The 15781-nt window shown below is 43.1% G+C and overlaps 1 protein-coding gene across 1 annotated transcript in view; it reads right to left on the bottom strand.

The window, feature by feature from the left end:
- Positions 1 to 840, bottom strand: part of LOC111609422 (NACHT, LRR and PYD domains-containing protein 12-like) — a 114356-nt gene extending 113516 nt beyond the window's left edge. Inside the window, exons 1-2 of the mRNA XM_023337869.1 lie at positions 806 to 840; positions 558 to 671 (exon numbers count right to left, since the gene is read on the bottom strand). The gene's annotated coding sequence lies outside the window, so the exon portion shown is untranslated. The remainder of the gene's footprint in view (positions 1 to 557; positions 672 to 805) is intronic.
- Positions 841 to 15781: the final 14941 nt, after the last annotated feature.

The following is a 15781-nucleotide window of genomic DNA, read 5'->3' on the forward strand; positions in this document are numbered from 1 at the left end:
AACATTGGCCAGTGGGGACTTGCTCATTTGGCTGACCTCTACGCTTCAACAACCCATCAAATCTTTCAAAACATAATTATTAAAATATATTAGCATGTTATATTACCAAGACACATGGATATTTCCAATACTTGATTTTTCTCAAAAAATGTTGGTTGCATTATATGAAAATCTTTGAGATAAACCTGACACAAAATGAACTGAATTAAGAGAATGACCCAGTTGCTTATGTATGTTAGAGATCATCTGGTTCTGAAAGATATCCACATGAGATATTTATTTAGTTTAACTGTGGAAATGGTTAATAATTCACTATGTTGGATGATGTTTGAACCACAGAGATGAAACTGGAATCATAAAATTAATTCATAAAAGCCTTTTTCTTTCAGCATTACTCTGTCTGGAAAATAAATTACATTTAGATTTAGAGAACAATCCAAATGTCAATCTAGAAATTAAACTCACTTCTGCCTTTTGTGTTTGTGTGTTAAATTAATATTGGATGGTCATAATAACAGATATAAACTGAACAGTTACAGCAGTTAGAAACAGCTCACCTCTCTGATGGTGGAGATCCAGGAGATTTAAAGTGAATGATCACATCCTTTGACCAGTCGCTCTTAAAGGACACACAACTGGGTTCTGGTTCTGGTTTGAGTCTCTGATGGATCCTGACAGAAACATGATGATTAAAACTTAATCAGCAAAGAGGAGCAGCAGCAGCTTCATCACCACGTCTGTTCTGGCCTGATATAGTGAACGCTGTGTGAAAAGGGCTGTGGACAGTTAGAGATGGTGACCTCACCTCTGACCTTTGCTCTGGCTCTCATCTTCCCCACACAGAGTGGTTTTAGAGGGAGGGACTCCCTCCTCTCTGTCCTCACACTGATCCATGCTGCTGAATTCACATCAGCTCACACACACTTTCTACCTTCACCTGCAGAGGAAACACACATCATTCATCTGCACATCAACTCTGATCATCCTTTACATCATTAGAGCTGGAAAAAGATCAGCTGCTCCTCCTCTGATTGGCTCTTCTTCTCTGCTTCATATCAGTGTCAGGTGAATGCAGTCAGACAGCAGAGAGGCAGAGGAAGCTGCCATCAGCTGCTGCACTTCTACTATCAGTCCACTAGATGGAGACATGGAGCAACATTTACATTCACTGATTCAACCTGAACAGGAAGTATTTTAGTTTGTTAATTATTAAACTCTACAAGTGGATTATGTGCTTTATCAAATGTTAACTATTTAATAATATAACTAAATTAAAGATATTTTAAAAATAACATTTTATTTTTAAAGGAAGCAACAGGACTTTCTGACTTTAATGGTGGAAACCAGAGTTTGATTCCAGGAAATAAAACCAAGAAGCATTTTGTTCAGAGAAGAAAATAAATAAAACCAGATGTTCAGCAAAGAACTTCAAACAGCAGATTTTAGTTTTTTAGCTGAAATCAGAATTGAACATTTTCTCCAAACATCAGAGAGCAGAAACAAGCAAGAATATCCTGATGACAAAGTTCAAGTAGGAAACAAAGCAAACTTACAGTTTGTTCAAATTATCCAAAGAGTTGATGAAGAATATCTGAACAACAAACTAAGACCCAACAGAACCGCGGCAGATCCAAACTGGTGCCACAAAAAAGCAGGTTAGTTTTAACTGAAAGTGTTACGAGGAGAAATGAGCCCAGACTGGTCTGACTGGTCAGACTGACTGGAAGTCAGAGGAAAGTTATTCTGTTGATGTCTGAAGACAAGAACATTTCTCATAAATCTGGATCAACTGTTATTCTACTGATCCAGGTTCTGTTCAACACCAACTGAACCAGAACCTTTTTAACTTGGAACCAACTGAACTCTTCATTAGTGGGGGTTTGTCTCCCTCTGGTGGTGAAACTCTTATCTGCATATTGTCTGGTTATTAAAAACATATAACGTGCTTTTTAAATACAATACAATGAGGTTCCGTGCAGTGGTCTCTTCATTTCTTCAGAGCTGAATGTCAGAGACGGTAAAAAGTGATCAGAACCAGAACCAGTTCTAAGGTTTCATTTATGAGGACATGAATACATTTAGGGTTTGTTAGTTTCTGCTCACCTGGAGCACCAGCCGGGTGGAGTCAGTCTGAGTTCCTTCATCATCTAAAGAGAGCTGGAGAACATTGAAGATCCTCCTGGAAAAAATGGGAGCTTTGGAAAGAAATGAGCAGGAAGAGAAAGAAAAATGGATCTTCATCACTTCTGAAGTGGACGACATCAGAGTTGGATTCAGTGGAGTCACATGAAGAACAGAACACTGAGGCTAGAATAATAAACATCATGCTAAATATTAGCTGCAGCTCTGTCAGAAGAAGCTTCAGGTTGAATCTAAAGGAGGCTGAAGATCTCAAAGTGGATGAGAGGAAACCTGATGAGCTCTACAGTCCACTAGATCCAGATCAGAACCCTGGAGAACATCTACGCTGGAAGCAGAGCCACAAGCTAGAAAAATATCCAGGTTTCTATCCAACCTGAACACAGGAAGTCCTTTCTTCTTCTGCTGCAGCTGAGAAGGTCCTGCTGCAGAACTGAAGCCACACAGTTCCTCCACAGCAGAACAGAGGAGGTTCTGGAGGAGACCAGGGTCCACATCTGGACTCAGAGTTCTCCTGAGTTTCATCAGAGCTGCTGAGTTTGGTTCTGATCCGCCTCTGTTCTGGTGTCTGATCTTCAGAGACCATCTGAACCGACCCATCAGAACTCAGTTGAGGTGGTGGAGGATGAGGATGGGGCGCGGCGAGGAGGAGGAGGAGGAGTGCCGTAATCCATCTCTCTGCTGTGGAGAACCTGTTTGTCACTGATTTCACCTTCTTGCCTGTTTGGCTCTTTTTTTCAGCCAGCATTAAAATGCCGCTAATTCATTTTGGTATTCAGTCAGCACTATTATTATTTCAACATTATGATGGTCCCAAACCTATCAGTTCTTCTACTATTCTGGCTGCATACAACTTCCTTGTTCTGAGGACATTGAGTCTGTGAAAAGCATTAAGACAGACAGACAAATATGAGAAACTTTTGTGAGGAGATTCAGAGTGCAGTGGAAGAAGGAGAACAAAACAGAGACAATGTGATTGATGAATGGTGGATTCTTGCTCCTGAATCTGAAGCTGTAAGATTACAGTGTGATGAGAATCTGAGAGATATTCTGATGATGACAAAGAACAGGATATTGCCCCCGACTACAGTTATCAGTCTGATGCTGGAACAGAAGTCAGAGTCATCAGGGAACAGCCTTCAATTGATCCAGCTGTGTTACGCACAATTGATCAGAACCTGAACCAGAACCAGAACCAGGCCTGTGTGTTCTATGCAGTAAGAGACTGGTGTATTCAGTGTTTCTGTGCTTTGAACCCTCATCCATTTTACTTCTATGTCAACGGTGGAGCATGAAGTGGAAAATCCCACCTGATTAAATGTATTGACTCTGAAGCAAGCACTGCTCTGGATCATCAGATCCATCAGTAGCCTCTTCTACTGATGGAGAGGAGGCTGACATATCAAATCAAACTGTCATGTTGACTTCATTTACAGGAACAGCAGCTTTTTCTATCAATGGCTGTTTGTTACATTCACTGCTCAAACTACCCAGGAGTCTAAAACCTCCCATTCAAGGACTTGATACTCAACTAGATGAAGTCAGATTTGAGCTTTTAAATGCTGAAATTATTGCTACTGATGATATTTCAGTGCTTTCAAAACCTCTTTCTGCTGATGTGGATGCAAAACTGAAAGAAAAGGAAATCACTGAGATTTTGGAGGAACGTCTGTTTCAGGGTCGTTGACGTATCAGGATTTCCATCAGGGGAAATTAAACATTTCAAAATATGTATATCCATTGCAATTATTAGAACATTTGAAATGTTGTGCACACAGAAATTATAATTAAAATTTAAACAAGACATTTTCAGAGTTTTTTTTATCAATATGAAGCAAAGTTTTTAATTTTTTTGTATTTTTCTAAGAATTATGATAGTTTTTCCCCAAAAATGAACCAGTTCCATTTATAATTGTCTTATATTTTTCTTCACCATTTCATCAAACTGTGTTAAAAATAAATAAACTGCAGTCACTTGAGGAAACTGTATTAGTGATTAATATTTCTGCTCCAGAAATTAGATATTCCATTTTTAGTTCAATACATTTACTTTTTAATTGGTCACCAAATGATTTATAGAATAAATGTCGGCCAGTAAACTGGTCAAAATCCTTTAAAAAATAAAAATAGTATTACATCCAGAAACAGTACATTACAAAAAACACAAATTAAACACCAATTTAATTCACATAAAAATTAATCAACTTTGTAACAAACATTTCAAACAGATCCTCATAAAATCAGAATGTTCAGTAGATTGATTTTATTTTCTGAACTTTTTAAAGTTTTATTTTAAAAACTTCATAAAAACAGAAATGTTCAATCTCCCAAATGTAACAACAATAATGACAATAGAATAATTCAGTTGAATTTAATTATTTTAAGCAGAACCAAGTATGATAAATAATGTAATCATTCACAAGTTCCCCAAATGTGAGCTTCTTTCAAAACGGAAAGGATTTCAATGAACTTCTAAACCATCATATTACTCCTGGGTAGAGACGCTCCCATCAGGGTTTTTCCTGCCGGTTCTGATCACCATGAGGTCCGATCACTGCCGATCACAGATACCGATCACATGGATTGGCTGTTAATGTTTGGCTTTAGGTAGAAATGCTACTATGTGATCTGGCAAAATTGAGCCATAAAATCACCTCATTTAGACAAAAACATGTCCAATACTTGCAGGCTCATGGCTAATTGTTCTGGTTCTGATGGCTTGTTTCTGACCCAGTAGAGTAATTCAGCAGAACACAGTGAGGAGGCAGAGGAACTCCATTTGTTCTCTCAGGTTATCTCATGTTAGGACATAGAGAAAGTTACATTAAAACATTTTTAAAGTTTCCTCCTCAGTACCGCGTAGCGATGGTCCAACAAAGAATTATTGATGATTAATCAGGTTAAAAATTGGCTCATTCTGAAGATTTTTAACCATTTACACCTTTTTATGCAGTTTTATACATTAAAAAATATAAAAACCAGATAATTAAATCACTTGTTAGAATATATTTACAAAGTTTTTTTCCATCTATTTTTAAACTTTCTAACTTCTTTGCTGTTCTGAATGAAATAGAAAATATTAAGATTTTCTTACTTTATGCTTCAAAGCATTGACCTCTGACCTTCATGGGATGGGAATGTTTTACTTTAAATCAGGACTTTCTAAAAGGCAGAGTTGATGAAAAAATCTTTTTAATGCAAATATTTAAATTTGACCAGGAAAAGAACAGAATGAGCAGCAAATGAACCAAATGCAGAAGAAAAATATTTTTATTTAAAACACATGAAGAAAAATTGCAGCAAATATAGAAAGAGAATATTTAATTTATATGTAATATTTAAATCTGACGTGTTTAGAAAAATAGGAGCCGATAGAAAGAGAAAATGTTAAGTTATTGAGAAAAACTGATCAACATTTCAATGAAATCTGATGAATGAAAGGAAAAAAAATAAGAGAAACAACATCTTCATATTCAGTGTGAAGCTTTGACTGGAAACAAACAGAAAAACCTGAAGATCCTGGAATAATTCCAGATTACTTATTTAAAAGACTGAGATAAGAAAAAGTTTCCAAGGATTCAATCAGAATTGCTTCACCAGAAATAGATTGTAGAGACTGAACTATCTGTTCAACAGTGAGAGAGTTTCTCTGACAGGAGGAAAATATTTAGACTCTTCAGACTCCAGTCAGCACAGAAACACTGAGGAACCATGAAAACAGAACCAGAATCCAGGAATCAGAGGTTCAGTGAATGTGGTGTTGAAGGTGTGGAGGAGGATCAGTGAGTCAGAGGAAACTCTGTAGAAGGACAGAATGCCAGCAGGACAGTCCACATACACTGCTACTCTGTTAGAGACAGAGGATGAGAGAGGAGTTGAACTGTTATTGTGCCAGACAGAGTAACCATCATCATCAGAGCATCTCAGACTCCAGGAATGATCATTCAATCCAAACACACAGTCTCTACTGATTCCTTTCCTCCTGATTCTTCTGTAACTCACTGATATCTCAACTTCTCCTCTCCACTCGACCTCCCAGTAACAGCGACCAGTCAGACCAGTTCTACACAGCAGCTGATTCCAATTATCAAATCTGTCTGGATGATCAGGATATGACTGAAGCTCCTTCACACATGTCACCTTCCTGTTGTCTTCAGACAGTTTGAGGAATCTGCTCACTGTGTTTGTGTCGATGGTGAGTTGACAGGAATCTGATGGAGAGAACAAACACAATCCAGCTGCAGTTATTGATCATTTATTGACACTTTGATGATGACTCCTGAATGAGTGATGTGACAGTTTGAAGATGGTTGAATGTGAGCTGCTTTGTTGTCATAAATCAGATGAAAAACACACTTACACTTCCTCAGACCTGGTGTCAAGAATGGGACTCCAGCAGGCTCCACCCTGAAAGGAGGAGGGGGGTCAGACCATCAGCACCAGTTCTACAGCACCATCAGCACTTCCTCTACCAACCAACACCACCAGGTGGCGCTGCACACATTTACAATGAGACCAAGAAGAAGAAGCAGCATCCTGAATCCAGCAGCTGCAGTAATGGCTTGTAAAAGTGTCCAAGGAGCATCTGGAACCAGAACCAGCAGATCCAACAGTCCAGAGAGTCTTTGTTTGCATCTTTCCTCTCAGATTTCCAAGCTGCTCTGAGAGGGAAATGACATCATCATTCTACTGAGGATGTCATGCTCTGATGTCACTGATCAGGAGCTGCTGGACTTGTACATTTCCAGCATGGAGGACAGAGAAGATCTCAGCTCTGATGAGGAGCTGGCCTGCCTTCAAACTGATTCAGGGTCAAAGAAATATTTCCAGATGAAGTCAGACTAAAATGTTGGATTGTCCTGCTGTTGCAATCAGAGGCCAAGAAGAAGCTTCAAGTTCTTCTCCTGTTCAGCTCTACGTTCCTGTCAGAGACTTCAGCTCCTCATGAGGAGAACAACTAAAGCCTGGAACAGACTGACACTAACATCCTGACATCTCATCCCTGAACAAAGCTTTGCAGCATCAAGGTGACGCTTAGCACCATATATGGACAGATTTCCGCCAAAGGGAGCGGAGCCTGGATTGGAGGAACCAGCAGCAGCTTCCAGGAACAAACCTTGGGAACCTCTGGAGGAGAACATGGATAGAAAACATGACGACTGAAATATCTGAGAGCTGCAGCTCCATTTTCTACAGATCTGCTGGAACATCAGATAGAAATGAAGAATTTCATCATTTCACATCAAATCTGTTCATCTTCCACAGATACAACTGAATTATTGACCTGAACTGGTTCTAAAGGTCTGGATGGTAAAAACATCCATTGTTTTTATGTCTCATTAGTTTCCAGAAAGAGTTGAAATGTTTCAGAAGCTTTTATCCAGCAGCTCAGTAAAGATCTCTCCTCTTTCCAACCTGATTTAGTCCATGAAGCAGAACATCTCTGCTGCTGCAGCAACAGGAGGAAACTTCTCCAGCTCTCAACTTCTACACTCTGACTGCTTGGAAACAGATCAGGGAGGAACAGCCTTTTCTCCAGGCTGCCTCCTCCTGACTCTAGCGCCACCTACTGGCTGTTCACCAGAGGTGGAGAAAGAACTCAAACAATGTACTGAAGTAAAAGTACGAATAAACAGACAAAAATGTTCTCTAGTAAAAGTACCACATTAACATTTTTACTTGATTAAGTATTTAAAATACTTAAATTATTAAAAGTAAAAGTACTTGCTGAATGTATTACCCAATGGCTAATACAATATCATTAAGTTTACCGATCATATTAATTGTAATACATCAGTAATGAGCCATTTAATGCTGCAGATAAATCATGTTTTTCTTGTGTTTACTCTCTGTGACAGTTTAGATTTCTGATCCATCTGACCAACATGGAGTTACTCTTCTTCTCATCTTTGCTTCTTGGTGCTGATTGGTCTGGAGCTCCATCAAATATTGTTTTAAAGTCCTTTCTGTCATCAGTAGATCATCATGGAAATCTAACTGAACGTCTTTTTTATTAATTTAGTCAAAGTCCCTATTAAACTATTAAACCCATCCCACTCTTTAATTTTCCTTGTGAGCCGTTCTTAGTCAGGAGAATATTCCAGAAAACTGGGTAATGATATCTTCCTCCAGATGAGGCGTCTAATAAATCTCATTTCACAATCAGCTGAAATCTTCCTGGACACTAGAGTTAAATCAAGGACTGATCCATTTCCTGGATCAACATCTGATCTTGTTTCTCTTAAACCATCCAAACATCATCAGTTCTTATCCTCTAAATAATCTTCTGCTGTTTCTCCATTTATTGTTTTGTTTCCATCCCATAATTTTCCATGTACATTATAGTCACCACATATTACTGATTATCTACACCTTTAATCTGGACTAACTAATTCTAATCTAACTTTAATAAGTGTTATCTCTAGTTAATTTCATCTAATTTATTATTGTCTCTATTGCTACATATTCTAGATCAGTTCCTCTACTTGTTTCTCTGAACATAGATAATCTTTTCTAGATGTTGCTCATCTTTCTGTTCCTTTCTTCCTCTCACTGAAACATTTTGTCATGTCTCTTCAATACCAACAATATCTGCTTTATGATGTCATTTATCTGCATATTTTTAACTTCCTGTCCATCAGCCAATCAGCTTCTTGTATTTTCTCAGTAGATCCATCAGTGGAAGCCCCGCCCAGCCCATGATGCTCCTGGTTTGTGAAGACAGAGAAACAAACTGAACTCTGATAGGAAACAGTTTCAAACTGATTTTCTCTCTCCAACCTCCTGGTTCCACATGGAGCTATATTTGGCCCCCTGCTGCTCTGACTACCATGTCATTGTGGTTCCAGTAGATGGGTCGGTTTCCCAGGTTCATTCAGCAACATGTGAGAGATTACTACAGTTTAAATTGGCGGCTGTTTGCAAAGTTACACAGTCAAAATTAACAGAAAAAACTTGAGTTAGTTAGCTTGTCATAGGAGACAAAATTAGGTTAAATGTTATTCATTAATTTATAAATGCCATGGTTGTAAACTAGATATGTAATTATCAATCTAAATATCCAGCTTTAAACTAAATGTTGTCCATCAGACTGACTAAAGACATTTCTCCCTCTTCCTCCTCTATCAGACCTTCTCTGCTCCTGCAGCAGGTTCCTCCATACCTGAGAGCTTCCAGTCTCCAGTGTGGATCCTTCAGTCCAGCCGACAGCAGCTTCACTCCTGAGTCTCCTGGATGATTGTAGCTCAGGTCCAACTCTTTCAGATGGGAGGGGTTGGAGGTCAGAGCTGAGGCCAGAGAAGCACAGCCTTCCTCTGAGACCAAACAGCCTGATAAGCTGCAGACACACAATTCATCACATGATGAGAATATGAGAACATTGAGGTAGAACCCGAGGTCTGAACTGGTTGCTCGCACGCTGGCTGGATAGATGGATGGGTAGATGAATGGATGGAGGGATGGATGGATTTATAACATGTCAAATAAATAAGAAAGCCAAGCAACTGCTTGGATCTGTAATTATGCTTCTTTTTGCACCTAAGATGCAGCAATTTGTCAAGTGCCCAGAGTTACCTGAGAGTTTCCAGGTTGCAGTTTGGACTCTTCAGTCCAGCAGAGAGAAGCTTCACTCCTGAATCCTGCAGGTTGTTGTTACTCAGGTCCAGTTCTCTGAGACTGGAGGACTGGGAGCTGAGAACTGGGGACAGAGCTTCACAGCTTCTCTCTGAGAGGTCACAGTCACTCAGTCTGAGGAGACATGGAGAAAAATCTGTTATTAAACAATCCTTCAAAATGTATGTCTTTTTCCCAGTCAACAATGTTCCTCTTTTACTGATTTAAGGGACTGTTTTATATATAATTATGTTGCCTTTTGCTGTGAGCGGTGGGGGCGGTGGGACGTGCCCGGAACACCTCACCAGGGAGGCATCCAGGAGGCATCCTGACCAGATGCCCGAGCCACCTCAACTGGCTCCTCTCGATGTGAAGGAGCAGCGGCTCTACTCTGAGTCCCTCCCGGATGACTGAGCTTCTCACCCTATCTCTAAGGGAGAGCCCAGCCACCCTACAGAGAAAACCCATTTCGGCCGCTTGTATCCGCGATCTCGTTCTTTCGGTCATGACCCAAAGCTCATGACCATAGATGAGGGTGGGAACGTAGATCGACCGGTAAATCGAGAGCTTCGCTTTTTGGCTCAGCTCTCTCTTCACCATGACGGACCGGTACAGCGCCCGCTTGATGGCAGATGCTGCGCCAATCCGCCTGTCGATCTCCCGCTCCCTTCTTCCTCCATTCGTGAACAAGATCCCGAGATACTTGAACTCCTCTACTTGGGGCAGGACACCCCCCCTGACCCAGAAAAGGCACTCTACCCTTTTCCGGCTCAAGACCATGGCCTCGGATTTGGAGGCACTGATCCCCATCCTGACCGCTTCACACTCGGCTGCGAACCACTCCAGCGAGAGCTGTAGATCACGACCTGATGAAGCCAGAAGGACCACATCGTCTGCAAAAAGCAGAGATGAGATCCTAAGGCCACCAAATCGGATCCCTCAACACCTTGGCTGCGCCTAGAAATTCTGTCCATGAAAGTGATGAACAGAATCGGTGACAAAGGGCAGCCCTGGCGGAGTCCAACTCTCACCAGAAACGAGCCCGACTTACTGCCGGCAATGCGGACCAGACTCTGACACCGGTCATACAGGGACCTGACAGCCCGTATCAAAGGGTACTCCATACTCCCGGAGAACCCCCCACAGGGCTCCCCGAGGGACACGGTCGAACGCCTTCTCCAAGTCCACAAAACACATGTAGACTGGTTGGGCGAACTCCCATGCACCCTCCAGGACCCTGCTAAGGGTGTAGAACTGGTCCAGTTTTCCACGACCAGGACGAAAACCACACTGCTCTTCCTGAATCCGAGGTTCGACTATCCGATGGACCCTCCTCTCCAGGACCCCCGAATAGACCTTGCCAGGGAGGCTTAAGAGTGTGACCCCTCTATAATTGGAGCACACCCTCCGGTCCCCCTTTTTGAACAGGGGCACCACCACCCCAGTCTGCCAATCCAGGGGAACTGCCCCCGATGTCCATGCGATATTGCAGAGTCACGTCAACCAACACAACCCTACAACATCCAGAGCCTTAAGGAACTCCGGGCGGATCTCATCCACCCCCGGGGCCTTGCCACCGAGGAGCTTCTTAACCACCTCAGCGACCTCGTCCCCAGAGATTGGAGAGCCCAACCCAGAGTCCCCAGGCTCCGCTTCCTCAATGGGAGGCATGTTGGTGGGATTGAGGAGGTCTTCGAAGTATTCTGCCCACTGGCCCACAACGTCCCGAGTAGAGGTCAGCAGCACACCATCCCCACTATAAACAGTGTTGGTGCTGCACCGCTTCCCCCCCCTGAGACGCCGGATGGTGGACCAGAATCGCCTCGAAGCCGTACGGAAGTCTTTCTCCATGGCCTCTCCAAACTCCTCCCACGCCCGAGTTTTTGCCTCAGCAACCGCCCGAGCCGCATGCCGCTTCGCCCGCCGGTACCCATCAGCTGCTTCCGGAGTCCCACAGGCCAAAAAGGCCCAATAGGACTACTTCTTCAGCCTGACGGCATCCCTCACCGAAGGTGTCCACCAGCGGGTTCGAGGGTTGCCGCCGCGACAGGCACTGACAACCTTGCGGCCACAGCTCCGATCGGCCGCCTCGACAATGGAGGCACGGAACATGGTCCACTCAGACTCCATGTCCCCCCCCTCCCCCGGGACGTGTTCGAAGTTTTGCCGGAGATGGGAGTTAAAGCTCTGTCTCACAGGGGATTCCGCCAGACGTTCTCAGCAGACCCTCACAACACGTTTGGGCCTGCCAGGTCTGACCGGCTTTCTCCCCCACCACCGGAGCCAACTCACCACCAGGTAGTGGTCAGTGGACAGCTCCGCACCTCTCTTCACCCGAGTGTCCAAGACATACGGCCGCAGATCCGATGAAACGATGACAAAGTCGATCATCGAACTGCGGCCTAGGGTGTCCTGGTGCCAAGTGCACATATGGACACCCTTATGCTTGAACATGGTGTTTGTTATGGACAATCCATGACGAGCACAGAAGTCCAGCAACAGAACACCGCTCGAGTTCAGGTCGGGCTGGCCATTCCTCCCAACCACGCCCCTCCAGGTCTTACTGTCATTGCCCACGTGAGCGTTGAAGTGCCCCAGCAGAACCAGGGAGTCCCCAGGAGGAGCACTCTCCAGTACCCCCTGTAGGGACTCCAAAAAGGGTGGGTAATCTGAACTGTCGTTCGGCCCGTAAGCACAAACGACAGTCAGAACCCGTCCCCCCACCCGTAGGCGGAGGGAGGCTACCCTCTCGTTCACCGGGGTAAACCCCAACGTGCAGGCGCCGAGATGGGGAGCAACAAGTATGCCCACTCCTGCCCGACGTCTCTCACCTTGGGCTACTCCAGAGTGGAAGTATGTCCAGCCCCTCTCAAGGAGGCTGGTTCCAGAACCAGAGCCATGCGCTGAGGTGAGACCGACTATTTCTAGCCGGTACCTCTTGACCTCACACACTAACTCCGGCTCCTTCCCCACCAGAGAGGTGACATTCCACGTCCTCCTCCTTGGGCTGCCACCTTATCGTGGTGGAGGGGTTTGAGTGTCCCAATGATCCTAGGAGCTATGCTGTCTGGGGCTTCATACCCCTGGTAGGGTCACCCAAGGCAGACAGGTCCTAGGTGAGGGACCAGACAAAGCGCAGCCCGAAGACCCCAATGATGAAGGAAAACCTTGGACTTGGTGTTCCCTCGCCCGGAAGTGGGTTACCGGGGCCCCACTCTGGAGCCAGGCCTGGAGGGGGGGCATGATGGCCAGCGCCTGGTGGCCGGGCTTTTACCCATGGAGCCCGGCCGGGCTCAGCCTGAAGAGGAAATATGGGCTCCCCCTCCCATGGGCCCACCACCCGTGGGAGGGGCCAAAGGGGTCGGGTGCACTGTGTGATGGGTGGCGGCCAAGGGAGGGGACCCTGGCGGTCTGATCCTCGGTTGCAGAAGCTGGCTCTAATTCCGTTACATGAGTAATAAAAATCAACATTTGTCTCTTATGGAACGGATCAGAATAGAAACATCTTTCATTGTTCCACAGCAGGGAGTTCAGGTTTACCAGCAACTAGTTTAAGGTAAATGGAAGAATCAGATATTCAAGAAAAGGTAAAAATAAAAAATAATAGGAGACTGTAGAGTAAGGACATATTTACAATACAGGAATAATAATGCTGTACATTTACTAAAAACAGCATAATCAGTTTGTTCATTACGTCGGCTGAATCTTGATAAACTGCATTGTTATGCCTTAAATCAAAACTGGCTATATTGCTTTTATAGACTTAGCTCCTTTTTCTATTGAATGTGGTCAATATTTCAATTATATTTTGTTCTCCAACTCTTACTTTAATAAGATGAGTTTGAAACTGGAGGGGATGAGTGTTACCACTAGCCAACAATGAATGCAAGCTGAAAGCAGAGGGTCTATTGAAGCTGATAGTAATACAAAATAAAGTATGTTTTTATTTTTTACCTTCAATGTGGAGCCTTTAAAACCACAAAATAAAATCTCAATATTTTTCTAGAAAACTCTGGTGCTCAGCCTTAAGTATAAGTTATGATACTTCCCAAATATTAAATGTCTGCATATTTATAGGTACTCAGCCATGCAGGACATGAAAAACCCCACTTGTTGCACATCCTATCACAGTTCCAATATGGAATTCACTGAGTTCCTGAGAACAACCCATTCTTTCACAAACGCTTGTAAAAACTGTCTATATAGCTAGGTGCTGACTTTCATACACCTGTGGCCAAGGAAGTTATTGGAACACCTGATTCTGATCATTTGGATGGGTGGTCAAATACTTTTGGCAATCTCTGTTAACAGCTAGTAAATAGAAATCACAGGTATTGAGAACATTTTACCTGAGAGTTTCCAGATTGCAGTTTGGACTCTTCAGTCCAGCAGAGAGAAGCTTCACTCCTGAATCCTGCAGGTTGTTGTTACTCAGGTCCAGTTCTCTGAGACTGGAAGACTGGGAGCTGAGAACTAAGGACAGAGCTTCACAGCTTCTCTCTGAGAGGTTACAGCCACTCAGTCTGAGGAGACAGAGAAAAAAAATCTGTTAAACAATTCCTCAAAATTATATTCTTTCAAATCAACAATGTTTTTATTGGACAGAGAAGGAACTATTTTATTTTACACAACCTTTGTATTTGTTGTGAACTGGTTCATTCTACAGTTGGGCCTCCAGCCTTAAAAGAACTACAGGTAACAAGGAGGTTGGAAAGAGAATTATACAATTCCACAATTAACTATATTAATCCAATTTCAATTTAAACATAAAGTGGAGGAGTTTTGCTGCTTGAATATGTAAAATTATGTTCAGCTGATGAACGAAGTGTTTCTATTTTGCACATCCTCCCAATGGGACACTTTGAAGAGTCAATGCAACAATACATAAATTGAAACATGAATGTTTACCTCACAATTAGCAGATTTCTATCTATCAAAAATAAATGCAATAACAATATGTGTCCTTACAGAGCTTTCTTGGAGGCTTTAACCACTGGCAGCAGCCTCAGAAGAACCTCCTCTGAAGCAGAGTATTTCTTCAGGTCAAACACATCCAGATCTTTTCCTGATGACACTAAGATGAAACCCAGAGCTGACCACTGAGCAGGAGACAGTTTATCTGTGGAGAGACTTCCTGAACTCAGAGACTGATGGATCTCCTCCACCAGAGAACGATCATTCAGTTCATTCAGACATTGGAACAGATTGATGCTTTTCTCTACAGACTTATTTTCACTGATTTTTTTCTTGATGTACTGAACTGTTTTCTGATTGGTCTGTGAGCTACTTCCTGTCTCTGTCAGCAGACCTTGTAGGAGTTTCTCATTGGTCTGCATTGAAAGTCCAAGGAGGAAGCGAAGGAACAAGTCCAGGTGTCCATTTGGACTCTGTAAGGCCTGGTTAACAGCTCTCTGATGGAGATAATTTATATTTGATCCGTTAAAAAATGTAGAGAAAAATGATGGTCTATTTTTGTTCATCAGGTTGACACCAGAGTTGATAAAGGTCAGATGAACATGAAGAGCAGCCAGAAACTCCTGAACACTCAGATGGACGAAGCAGAACACCTTGTCCTGGTACAGCCCTCTCTCCTCTTTAAAGATCTGTGTGAACACTCCTGAGTACACTGAGGCTGCTCTGCTATTGATGCCACACTCTTTCAGGTCTGATTCATAGAAGATCAGTTTTCCTTTCTGCAGCTGATCAAAAGCCAGTTTTCCCAGAGACTCAATCATCTTCCTGCTCTCTGGACTCCAGTGTGGATCTGTTTCAGCTCCTCCTTCATACTTGACCTTCTTCACTTTGGTTTGAACCACCAGGAAGTTGATGTACATCTCTGTCAGGGTTCTGGGCAGCTCTCCTCCCTCTCTGGTCTCCAACACATCCTCCAGAACTGTAGCAGTGATCCAGCAGAAGACTGGGATGTGGCACATGATGTGGAGGCTTTGTGATGTCTCTATGTGGGAGATGATCCTGCTGGCCTGTTTCTTATCTCTGAATCTCTTCCTGAAGTACTCCTCCTTCTGTGGGT

This window comes from Xiphophorus maculatus, chromosome 8 (genome assembly GCF_002775205.1).
Source record: "Xiphophorus maculatus strain JP 163 A chromosome 8, X_maculatus-5.0-male, whole genome shotgun sequence".
Taxonomy (NCBI): Eukaryota; Metazoa; Chordata; class Actinopteri; order Cyprinodontiformes; family Poeciliidae; genus Xiphophorus; species Xiphophorus maculatus.